The following is a 13,962-nucleotide window of genomic DNA, read 5'->3' on the forward strand; positions in this document are numbered from 1 at the left end:
ATGATTCAACGGATCTAAAGTTTCTTTTGCGTTACAACAATACCGCGGACTAAGAGCGGTATCGATTTAGTAAACGCGTGACCTCTCGAGAGAAGACTTTCGATCTAACACGACCATAGATCATCGTCTCACGTGGTACGCTCGTAGAGCATACCGATCCGATAGCGCAAAATGTTCGGGAGGGTTGTGTTCCCACGTAAATACCTCAGGCCAAAAAATGATTCGTATTTTTCGACTGCCGCCTGCGTATCGCGCGGCACGCGAGCTCCATAATTCACGTTAGCGCATTGTACGCCGTGTCGGCCGCGGGGGAGAACCCGACCGATCGTATCTCAATTTCGTCAGAATATAACTATCAGGTCTACGTTGATGTAACGAACAAATCCGTAACCGTTTCTGATCGAACCATCTGATCGCGGGGCACGTACGCGATTATCATCGAGGCGAACTCGAAAAATAAAGATTTGCGGCAAGTAAATATTCCTCGTATATAAAAGTATAAAATAATATAAAAAGAATATTAAAAATTAATAGAGAGAGAAAATTCGAATTTGCTCAATAATTGTTTTCGTAACATAAGCAAATATAGAAAAAATTTTACGGAAATATAAATTATGGATTTTTTACTTCTTTAATCTGTATAGATAATGTTTTCATTAGTATTAAAAAAGTGCAACGTTTATTATTAAGGTATTATTTTGAGGTACTTTAATTTTAAAAGATCTATGTCATTGACAACTTTCTTTTAAAAATTGCTATTAATATTTATTTCATAATTTACACGAGACAATGCATTTGTCCTTGTAGAAATTAAAAGTAATCCCCGTCGTGTAGCCGACAACTTTTCAGCAATCATTAGCAAAGTAGAAATAATCGCAGGAGAAACCTTCCAGAGCACTCGTCGAGTAATAATTAACGCTGATATCTTATTTCGGCGCACGTCCGCGGAACAAACGATTTCTGTGTGTTCGGTGGGCGACAAACTTTATCTTCCCCGCGGTATTAAAATTCTTAATACAACCCTTTTGCGCTAGGATGGGGATGAATGCGAGAGTACATTCATGACGGCGGAAAGACAAGCCGGGAGAGGAAGAGGTACGTCTCGAGGAAAAAGCGAATTTAATGAAACGAGAAAAACTCCGGTGAAGGTGTATTTGTAATGCAAATTCCTGGCCGCGGCTCCCGAAGGGACGGAAAAATGAAAGCGTCGAAACAGGCGGGAACGAAATCGAGCGTCCCATCGCTCTCGCTAATCCGATTTCGAATTCTTCGTCGTCCGCCCGTTCGCTCGCTCGCTCGCTCGGTCAAATCACGTTCCCAACATTGTGCAATCTTAGGAAAAAATAAAATCCTAATTTTCCCCTTCTTAATTACTTCGGGGATTCGAGGTCTCAGAAACCGCAATACAGGAATCGCAAACCGAATGCTCATTATTTAACAATCGCAGTCGCAAGTCGGTCTAACGTTGCAAACTCCTGTTGCTACAAATCTGTCTCTTGCGTTATACGCGCATATTTTTACGTCATTTGCACGCGATATTAAAATGAAACATCGTTCGGTGCGGACTGAAAGAGTCTTTCGATAGAGGATTCGAAGGAATCATTATTTACCGAAAGCCGAGTGTTATCCCCTTTCGACAGACGCATTGTCGAATTAAGAGCTTTTGTCGCTGGAGAACGCCTGGGGCAGAGAGTAACGCACGCATCTCTGTTCGCCCCGCGGCAGTTCGTCCGTTTCTCTTCCTTCTCTCTATGGTTTTGACGTGCGCCTCTCTTCCCGCCGGTCGCGCGAAATGAAAGCACTTTTCCGCCGAATAGACAAAATAAATCGAGTCGCGCATGACAATGCCGATAATTTCGTAACAATACGCACCCGCCCGGCGTCGGGCCGTACGCACGAATAAATATGCATTCGCAGGAAATGCGCGAAAAACAGACGAGAGACCGGTAGGGTTGAACGACCGTGCGCGTTTCTTTTCCAAACAGCGTAACGGCTGAAACGTCAGGGTGAATCAGCGTGAGATAATACGTGCTGAAACGGTCTGCTCGCTGGTCATCAGCGTACTTTTTTCCGAGGTCTCGGGTAAGGAATCGTTCTCTAATGGAAGCTTGTTTTGCGCCACGGATATACAAAAACATTATAAAGAGATAGAAAAAATACATATGCTTCGATATCATTATTGACGTTTCAGCGCTTTTGTCACACTGAAAATAAATCCGAAAAGTATGCGTTGAGAAAAACCGAGAGGCAAGACATAACGAACTTTCTCAATTAGGCTATTTGTTTACAAAGGCGAAAGAATAAGGCTAACCAAACGGAAGAGGGCGATATGGCGCGATGATTTATCGGCGATAATTAAAGGGCCGAATGTCATCGCCGGCTGCGTGTCGATGACCAACGGCCGGTTCGTGAGGCTCGTATTAATAGGGTATTTTAATATCCGCGGCAAATACCACCCATCAATTCTGATCCCAAAGAATCCGTCGGACAAACGCGCGAAATTTTATCGGCGAAAAATCAATCGCCGAGTGCGAGGAAATCTACTTGAAAAAGTACGAGGACCTGCATGACAGCTTTTAGCGATTTTTATTGTCTTCTCCCTTCCATCAGAACATATCGGCATCACGGTAGATTCTGATGTTTCGCAGTCGTCGCAATTCCCATGGAAGATCTACGAAAATGGATGTTCTTATTTTTTTTCTTTCTTTTTTTTTTTAGTTCAAGCTTCATCGCAATAGCGTTCACACATACGTAAGAACACTCGGGATATCTCACGTCGCCGAAGGACAAGCACGTGTGAGAACCCTTCGCGACGAGTTCTCTCGAGTTCTCGTGAAAGTATCGAAAGAAGTTGGATATGGTTACGATGATGCGGAAAAAGGGGACTTTTTAATGGCATACCCAGGTGTTAGAATCCCTATCGACGTTAAGCTGTATGCTTGGTCTTTCCGCGCAGCACCCTCCTCTGTGCTTAAGCAACCATCCTTATTTTCCCGGTAAGTGCTCATCCTCTTGGCTGCAATCTCCTTTCCTTGATTGCAATAAAGAGAGCATAGGGATAAAGTAAAAGCTTATGATCCTAAAAATAAAGCGGTTTTTACTTATGTGTAAAATTGCTCGTTTGTGTATTATTTAATATTTCTTATAATAATATTATAAATTATTAGTGTAAAAACACTTAAAAATATTTTATACTATATATTAAAAAATATTTTAAGAAATAAATATAAGTATGAGAATTAACTTTAGCGTTTCATATTAATGTATGTTACTCGATATAAAAATTTCAAACTCTATTTTATCGTCCGATAAACTTTCTACTTTCGGAAGTAATCATCACGAAACGATCCTTATCTCTATCTTTATCGCCTGTCAATCTAACGAATCATTTCATCCAAGGTTGATCTTTTTTAGTTCTCCTTTACTACCTCGGGAAATCCCCGGGAGCTACTACCGCCGGTGGTAAAATCCAACGCCTCGATATCCACTTCTGGACTGCAGGAAAAATGGGAAGAGGTGCGTGGTCGTGCAACATTGGGAGGTAATATACGAGCCTGGCGCGGTTCTGGGCGCGCAAACTTGATGTAGAGACCCCTCTTGAAAAGTGGCTGTCCTTGTTGGTACTACCAGTAGTTTCCGCCATGATTTACAGGTGAGCACGACGTCGGGCGCTCCGGCGCGCGGCGGTGCTCAGTCTGACTCGGGGATTATCTACTGCAGTAGAAAAGGGAAACGTTGGGTACGCCGAATATCGGCCGAATTACTTTCAACTCATTTCCAATTTATGCGAAAAACGCATGCTGTTACTTCACTTTAAATGACAAGAAGAAATCAATTTTTTGTAGTTAAATAAAATATTTTTAATACGTTTGTATCAGAAATAACAAAAATAACATAACAAAAGAAATGATTTACTAGCGGAATATTTTTAAGAATTGCTAACCCAGGTAGCACGAGTAGACAGATACAACTGTATGCGAATATTTGACAATTGTTCATGCATAGTAAATTAAATAAAGACATCTATTTTTCGCTACATTTGTGTTCTACAAAATTATTTTAATTCTTGCACGATATAGAATGCTTTTGGCAGACATTTCATTGCAATAATCATAATAAACTTGTATCAATGTACAAAACATAAGCAGCACTTCTCAACTGTTTTGAATAGCAAAATCGAATCGCGTCTCCCCGCTAAGCTCACGCTGAAATCGTGACGTTATCTTCCCGCGAGAAGGCGCAAGGTCAGGTGATATTTCCGTCTGCGGTTTTGCCCTTGCATCCCTCTGCCTGACGAGAGCGTTGCAGATAAAACGCTTTGAATTTCAAGACGCGACAGCGTCGTCCGTCACGACGGGAGATCCTCCGTGTCCGGCCGCAAGTTAGTGGCGAGTTGAACAGTAGACGCGCGTTTCGGACGGCGGCCGGGGAGTCTATCTACGTTGGTAATTCGCCGACGGTTTCCGTCGTCTCGTCGGGGGCTCAGAAACTTTCCCCGAGAACTTTGACAATGGCGATGTACATATGTATCGGTCATACATATGTATGGGATGAGGAATCCGCGTACATGAGTCCCACGATTCCACCGAATTGGAATCTTTTTGGGTGAATTCTTTATCGAAGTCGTCTACGGATCGCCCCGACATCACGAACGACCGGGAGATGAAAAAAAAAGAGCCTACCGTCGAAGCGAATCCTTCTTCGAATCGAATTCGCAGAGCGTTTTATTGAGTTTTAACGCGATCGCGTTAGGCAGAAATGAGCGGGCTCCTAAACTGATTTTCCACGGATTGATACGGGCAGCTTTAAATTCGCCGTGAAAACGAAGCAAAGCCGAGCACACCTGTGTCACAGTAGCCTCCATGCAGGAATCCATCTGTGCCATTGCAATGAGCGCTTTTACTTGCCATTTAAATCATAAAAAGTACTTTTTAATTTAGTTGAATTATAATCGTAGAATGTTATTTCATTTACATAAGTAAAAAACCATGACGAGCAAAATTCAATTTTAAATGAACGCAAACATTCTTCATACACTGAAACAGAAAGTTTAATAATAATAATAATCAAGCTTTGATGAAATAATTTTAATTAAATGTTTGATTATAATATAATCAATATAATCAAATATATTTAGTAATATTTAATAATTAATATTGATGGTAGCTAAACATTTAATTTAAAGTGTTCCACTAAAACTTCTGAAAAAAACTTACGATTTTTTGCATATTAATACCAATAAATCATAACGCCACGCTTCACAATGTCCTGCAAGGAGCGAAAGATCGTCGCCTTTTCATCGCAACGCATTAGTCGCGTAAGACTGTGATGAACCAATTAAATAAATGGTCGTAAATAGCCTCGACGGCGCGGTGCCGCGAAACGAAAGCGCCTCCATTAAGAGGACCATCCAACAGCACCATCCACCCCCGACCGTTCGGAATGACGTTGGGAGCCACTCTTAGCCCTCGCTTCATCGCGCCGTTGTCGTCGCCGACGTAACAGGAATCACATTGGATCTACAAAGGGTTGACAGAAGACTTTCGTCAATGCATACGACGCCTCCATTGTTCTCGGCGTAAGATTCATCCCCCCCCCCACGTTTACCCCCGTGGAATCACCAGCTGAAGGACGCTGTAAAATGATACAGCACCCTCCGTGGGAGTCGAGGGGTGAGCCGGAAAGAGCGATAATAGAAACACCGTGTTGAAGGATATTAAATTTCTCTTGCGGAGAAGCATCCTTTCTCATTTAAATCGAACAGTTGTAATTTAGTATCCGCTTTATTCCGTTACATGAATGTTGTCACGGCGGTTACATGTCATTGGCACTCTAGCAATAGCAGTTTCGGGGATCTGGTAGATGAATCTAAAATATCTCACGAGAGAGAAATAGAAGACGTACATGTCTTACGTCTACGTATACGAAAATAGCGAGAATCATTTCGCTTGAAAGACTACGACTGACGGGAAAAGACGAGCTGGTGGTTTTCACTTGTATTTCAGTCGGTGTACAGAGTGTCAATACATAAAACACGCGGACGTTAAGATTTTTAACGGCTCGAACTGGCGTCAAACGTCTGGAAGAAATTCGAGTGCAGCCTGACTGACAGACTTGACTGGCAGCGCATAACTCTCGAGAGCCGTGCAACGTCTGAAATGTTCATCTTGCCGATCGCGCACCGGAAACGGAACCACGTAGCGGGCGTAGGAATCGTAATAATGCACGTAACCCACGAGAAATATACACAGTTGAGCGGGAGAAGGATTTACGGCGTGACGTCTTGAGGAGGCCGCGGAGAGAAATGTGAGCGAAAGCGCGAGCGCGAAATATGAGAATGAGAATGGGGATGAAATGAGGGGGCGGTGGGTGCCTATTTAGTGCGCCACGTCGGCTGTGTCAACGTTATTATACCGCAGATTCTCAAGGGAGAGCTCTCGCACGTTTGCGCCGAGCTGGAGGGACGCGACCGAGACGAATAGATCACAGAAGTGGTTTTTTAAAATATGAATAGGCAGCATCGTGAAAGCGAGCAAGCTTCGAGCAAGTCCTTCCAGTTGTAAAGCTCTTAAAAATCAATCTTATAAAAATATAAAAGTTTTTTTATCACTCTATTATTTATTTTTGATAAATATATTATGATTCCATGTACGTTCCTTTTTCAAATTTATGTAAAGATTTCATTTTTAATGCAATTACTTATATGATTTTTTACGTAATATAATTCATATAATTATTCTGCATATTAAAGTATCAAAATCATTACAGGCTATTAAAAAATTAATAGTTTATGAAATACTTTACATTTTATTCTGACATATTTCGATATAAAAGATTTTGCCTCGTTCTTAAAATATTCACGATAAGATTCCTTCTTTTTCCAATACTGAGCGTTTTTCGATTTATGTCTATATGAACCTTTTTTAATCGATGAGAATATAATCTTAAAATATATGACTTATTTATTTATACTTTGATAACGGATTAAAATTGATTGTAAATGTAATCTTTTTACATTTAAAAATTCAATTTTGTTGAGTAAAACGGAACTTATTTATAAATCAATGCAACATATATATACTGTATACATATTTCTTTCTTTTTTCACGTAAATAATTGTTCCATTTCCTAACTGTATAATTTCGGTTGTTCTCTAAAGATGACTACTCTTGAACTGTCCTGTTTCTCAAGAGAAATCTTCATTTTGAGTATCTCAAGACGATGCGACTCTGAAGACGAGAGTCAAGTAGCAATTATAAGTATGGACGTTAATTGGTACGTAGTTGAAGTTGATTTCCTTGATAACAGATGAATTGTAACGCTTGAAGAAGAGGAAACTAGAAACTATTTCAGGAAGCTCGTCTGTTCCATGATCTCGTGCGAAGAAAGAAGCTCCGCGCAGGCGGGATATTTAAGATAACCGCGACAATAACCGTTTCTCGACCCTCGAGAGAGCGGGCGAGATTAAGGCGCCTTTCATTCACAAACGCACGCGAAGTCCTGAATCGCGCTTCAATTTAATGAAAATTCTTATGAAAGCTCATATTTTCGTCGAAAATGCGCGGCGAAAGTATCATAAAAGGTTATCCGATCTCATCGAAATAATATGAAACGCCATTAAGTAAGAGAGAGACTTCGTTTAAAATGTTACAAATTCATACCTGTGATGTAGGAACCACCAATTTGTAAAGGGCCTATTATTGATCGAACACGCTTTCAGGACGTTGTAAGCAAAAGTGTACAAAGGGTCGTCGCGTTCATTAAAAGTTTCGAGACACTCCACGCATCCCATAAAAAAGACGATCGACGATTTTATAGTAATCACGAGGTCATCGAAACGACCCTTCCCGCAGGACAAATCCCTTTCTTTTCATTGTTAAGCGAATTCCATTTTCTGAACATCTCTTTCAGAAAACGCCAAATATTCAGTGCATATAATATAAAGCATCTGCTGCCAGTTTACAAACTCTCTTCCAGGGAGATCCTACAATTCTTTTGGCAAAGTGCACCATCACTGAACGAAATAAGGAGCCGAGGAGAGGAGGATTTTTCCGCGCGGCGGATAGAAATAAATAAGAACAGTGGGAGATGGTTACTTGGCAGGAAGGAAGTCAGGAAGAACTGTCGGCGGAAGATAGATCAGAAGGTACCTTTGGGATTCTATCTTTACGTCTGACAAAAATGTGCTCCGGAGTATAGCTTACTAGCGCAGAAAGAGCGGTCCGGAGCAATAAAACACGCCGCGCGATTTCATGTCGTAATAATAAATCATGTATTAGATTTTTATTATAGTATTACTTCGAGATTATCTGTAATGGCCTTGATATTAAATCCGCAATAAACTGAATCATCTCTATAAATAAGTTGGCTGAATTAAAGCATAAATGTGACACGCCAGTTATCACAGCTTTATCTTACACTTTCGATTTAGTTGAATTTCCACAAATTGTATACAAGATGTGAATGTCGCAAGCATAATCACACTAAAAAAAGAAGGGTTTGGTGATAATAATTAAGCTTTAATGAAATAATTTTAATTAAATGTCCTATTAATATAATCAAATATTTATTAATACTTTGTAAATATAATAATAATAAAACTGAATAAAAAAGAAATACTTAATGATTACTAAACAGTTACTAAATGATTACTAAATATATTTCGAAATATTTGATGATATTAATTAAATATTAAATTAAAATTCTATTTCATCAAAAATCAATAACTATCATGTATAGTTGATTATTGATTTATCATTACCAAACTCTTTTTCCAATACAAAAAATAATTATGCTTAATCGCTTCACAAGTAATAATGAAAATTCAGAGTTTGCCTATTTGCATTTTTGCGATATACTTTTTAATAGCAAGAAGAATTTAGACTAAACATTAGCATAATTTTTTAATCATTAAAATTTATATTTATTGTTATATTTTAATTCTATTTTATTTCTTATTCTACGAATATTCAGATAAAGAACGATTCTCGATGAATATAACTGGCTTCGATCCCCTCGAAAGGAGAGGTCCTTCGTTTCCTGGGTAGAATGGAGGTTTCAACGACGAAGGGATCACGACGTATATGTAAATTGCATTGTCGCAACTACGGATATGGGCTCATGGCGAAGGTCTGACCGGCCAATTAGTTTCTCTAGAGGCCCCTCGATATAATCGCGCATCAACTTGAATCGGCGATTCCGTGCACAATTATAGCCGCTTTAGGTAAGAGAAGCAAAGTCAAACTGGCATGCAAATTACTTCCCTCATACGAACACCTACAAGAGTATGTCAGAACATGCGAGAAATGTGTGCAACGTGGAATTTTGTGATACTTTTATAAATTAATTATATAATTAATATATTAATATATTAATTATATAATAGACGTTATTGATTACTTATGTACTTGTATATAATTTTTTATTAATATTTCTAAGGGGCATTTAATATCTTACTAAATAATATTATAAAATACTAAACTTTTCAAAATTATTATTTCTTACGCTCTTAGGTAAACATAAAACAGTAGGAGTTGTGAGAAGCTCGTAACAATTTTCCGTAGCGTCCTCTTGTATCAATTTCATTCTACAAACATGTAACTTTGTATGTACATAAAACGCAAAACTTTATCCGTATAAAAAATTAACGACAATTTATTTTGATATTTCTGTCTACATTCTATAATAATAGATATTTTTTTATTATTTAATCCAATTTGTAAACGGAATATATTTATACAAAAGTCTTCACTTACTGTTGATAAGAGAATATAATCTGTATACTTTTGGTATTACTACGTCCCTTGATAAGGTCCCACAGGTAGGTAAAGAGGACTTCCACCGATAATGCAGAATTGTGCTTGCGAAGCTTGCGCAAACTGGGAAAGCTTTTCATGAGTTACCCATAGAGCGACGCAAAGAACGCATCTTTGTCTCCATCTAGCCGAGCTTTCTCGACCATCTTAAGTTTTTTTCTTACGTAATATTAAAATTATCATCAGTAACAGATAACTAGAGCTTTTTGTAAAGTTTATTTGCGATAAAAGTTCAAGTTCGATATAATTAAGCGTATCTATGCTTTACACTGTTTAAATAATATATTCATATTGTTTTGATAAAATAAATTTAATGTTAATTATAGTGGATAGTACATTATGCAGTAAATACGGCAATGATAAACTGAATAACTATGTGTGTAATGCGTATAATATGTATATAATGTAAATAGAATATAATTTAACCGTCATAAATAGTCATCAAGCAACTCGTGTGTAAACTAATTCTATAAAAAGACATACATATTGATCCCGTTAAAATTTCTGTTAAACCGAAATACACGAAATTACACGTTGTTCGATCTTGGAGTTTAAATCTCGCGAGAAATGTTCATTAAGAAGTACCTCAGTAAATCACTGGAGTAATATCCTTTTGATTGCATCCGTAATTATAAACTGTTACTCCATAATATCGTTAAGCGTGTTATTTTCCAATGCATCACAAATTCCTTAATAATTGCGGGGATGCAAACATGAAAAATATTTGACAAGCATGTGACTTGATCTACCTTCTCACTGCGCGAATTGCTTCCGTGATATGCCCGAATGAAGGAGAGAATCGTGTCGCGCATTCCAGGAAATATCTACTCGTACATACAACGTGGCATAGTCGTCTATTAGATCAGGTCGGCACGCTATTGTGTCTGGCCAAATTAATAGCAAAATATTCATCAGCAACTTTTCCAAAAAATTAACCTTTCTTTTTTTATTAATATAAAAGACATATTTAAAAAAGAAATCTTTTCAACGAGATACACAAAAAGCGTTTTACAACAAGAAAAAAAGAGCGACTACATTTATACATGCAATTGAAAGTGAATTAAATGAAGTGTCGACAGTAAATATTATCTACTAGACTGGTTAATTGCTACCGAGAGTGCATTGCGAGATAAAACTGCATAGTTACGCCGGTTAACAACCCGAAAAACGGGTGCAGGAGCGCAATAAAATTTGCAGAATCGGACGACAAGGAGTGAGGATGCTGCGGGCGAGAAAAACGAAGTGGACGCGATGTGAACCGTGAACGAAGATGCAAGGGACGATACGGAAACGTGTCGTGCCGCATTTACAGCCGTGCTATCGCATAGAATTTTTCATCAAGTTCACCGCAGGAATGTGCGTAGAGATAAAAAGAAGGGGAATGGAGGATGGATAGAAAGAGAAAGAGATATGATGGACGAAATGCACCTCCGAGAGTGTGTTCCTGTTGTCAGAGAAATTCCTTAGATCGCTCGAAGGAAACGCTTCCTTCGCGAATATCACTTTTCTCACTACGCTCGGCGGAAACGATCAATGCCCCGTGTTACGAACAAGGAACGGGAAGCTTTCGAGTTTGTCCAAATCCATCTCGCGGCATAAGACCGAGGTGCAAGAGTTCATATAGAAGGGTCGCAGATCGCGGAGGGAAGTCTCTCCCGAAGAGGAAAATCGCAAGAGAGAAAGTTCTGTGTGACGCCCTTCCCATTTTTCGCGTTAAAAATGGTTCGGTCCCGAGAGCTTTTTACGTAAACGCACGTATACAGTATGTACACGATATTCAACGCGCATACATAGCGTATACGTAGTGCCATAGAACCCGAACAAACTTTAATTTTATCGAAAAGAAATTTCCCACCGAGAAAATAACTTCCTCTCACACTACTGCGTTTATACGCATACTTTTCTCCTCTCACGAATTTAAGTTTATTTGAGTTTGAAAGCGTAAACAGCGTATCTAAGGGTAGCGCGCAATACGCGAAACAATATTCAGTTCCGAAATTGATACGCGAAGTCGTTTGTAACAAAATTTTGAAAATTTAAGATAGAAAGTGTATATTGGGACAGAAATTAGGTATGGAAATTCTCGAATTCTTTTTCCAGAAGTGAGGAATTTTCTTGGAAACTTTGGATTCTGCGGTTCTCCGAAAAATGTCAAAGTTTAAAGCGACAGTCGCAAATAAATGCGAGATAAAATACAGCGGCAAAAGCGCACGCTGTGGAAAATTGATGAAGAGAAATCGTCGATCTTTCCCCTCCTAGCTGCAGGGACGCAGTGAGGAGGTGCATTATACGCCTCTCCGTCGCTGTAAATAACCGCGTGTACATCGAGGAGGATCCCGGGGCCACTTTAAGAAATGAAAAAGATCACGGACGAAATCCGCGGCGGTAGAAACGAGTGGTTTTAACGACATTCAATCTCCGGATTGGATTGCGTTGCATCTCAAGGCAACGGAGGATGCCGCGATGCGAATATCCGGCGGTACGTTTCCGTCCTTCCGTCACTTATTCGTGAAATATAGCGCCTACCTTTCTCGGTGCCGAGAGTTATGACGCTGTAATATTGAATCTCCCCGAGTTACCGGGGGTGTCTTAAGCGCATCGCGCGGCTATAATAATATACTTAGGCGGCGGCGAATCGATTAACCTGAGCATGAATAATTTGCAGACGCGGACGGAGTACTCGCGAATGAGCCGCTTCGCGGGCATTTCTGTTTACAACTCAGTTATAATTGAACGGTGTATTCACGGCTCGTATTAAACGATTGATCCGCCGCACGCTCGTCCGACCCTACCCTAACGCCTGCTCTTTACGTTATCAAGCCGACTGTGATTATGGTTCTCGCGCCCCGGAGGGAGTTATGATCCTTTACAGGTCCCATGTTGTCGCCCACGTATGTACCGTATTTTGCACGGCAGACCCCGCACGGTTGCTACATCGTTAGAAGCTATTTACTCTTACGCAAACAACGCGAAGCTCGTACAGGAGTAACTAACGGCAGAACTACGTTGTAGGATATTAATAGATAAAAAAAACCAAGATATCCAAGACTCCCCAAATAGTAATTTAACGAGGCAGAATGAGGCACGGAGAAAAATTAAATAACAGCACACAAATATCTCAAAAATACGTTCGTACGAAGGAACGAATCAAAGCTAACGAAGCTTCTATAATATTTATATATATCAAGAGAAGCTAAGCAACACGACGACGCATTATAATTAAAATCAATAGTGAACTTCGTCCGCGTCCACGTGATAAAGTTAGCAGTCTTCGGGTGAATGAAAATCTTTGAGGCACCGTATAAAATCGAGCGGGCCGAGACGGGCAAATTACATAAGCAACGAAGTGCGACTTAATTCACTCGAAGTGTTAATTAATCACGAGGCAGCGATGAAAGCCGATCCCACGAGCGCCTCCCCGATAACGCCCGTCGAGCCCGATAAGTCCGTGGATTAAGAACTTCCGAGGCGGCCAAGATTTATCGATACACGATGAATCGAATAATGACACGATCGGCGCAAGGAGAGCGCCGATTAGTCTCGTCTCCCCGCACTCGGTCGTTCCTGGTTGAATGTGAATCCATCACATGGACATATTGGGTTTGAGAGAGGATCGAAAGCTCGTTTTCCGCAGGCGTATACCATCCATTCACGTGCGCCCATCGCATTCCGCGATATTCTCAGCGAGAATATTCCTGTCGATCTAATAATTTTATCCCGAAAAAAAGTCACTTTTATCGCAAATTACGATTGTCTCACGATGGTGTATCAGGGAAAAATGGTTTATATCTATATCTTATTTATTATATTTAGATTTATACATCTATACTGAGAAAAAAATGTTAATTTGAAAATTTTTCAATTCGATTAAATTTCTTTAGTTAAAGTATTTATTCATTTAACTAAAATACATAAAATATTTGAATTTTAAATCAAATGTTTATATATTTAACTAAAGTATATAAATATTTGAATTAAACACATTTAATTAAATTGAAAAAATTAGTCACGTTAACAACTTTTTTTCTTAGTGTAATATATGTCTCTAAAGATATAGAAAGATACAGGTACAAAATATTTCTTTCCTACATATCTATCGATATTCTATCGATATATACTATATCTAAATATATCTCCTCTATATCTA

General features: G+C 39.3%; 1 protein-coding gene across 1 annotated transcript in view; it reads right to left on the minus strand.

Moving 5' to 3' along the window:
- LOC105832891 (rho GTPase-activating protein gacU) overlaps positions 1-13,962 on the minus strand; it is a 131,792-nt gene that overhangs the window by 81,840 nt on the left and 35,990 nt on the right. The window lies entirely within an intron of this gene.

Source organism: Monomorium pharaonis, chromosome 1, assembly GCF_013373865.1.
Source record: "Monomorium pharaonis isolate MP-MQ-018 chromosome 1, ASM1337386v2, whole genome shotgun sequence".
Lineage (NCBI taxonomy): Eukaryota > Metazoa > Arthropoda > Insecta > Hymenoptera > Formicidae > Monomorium > Monomorium pharaonis.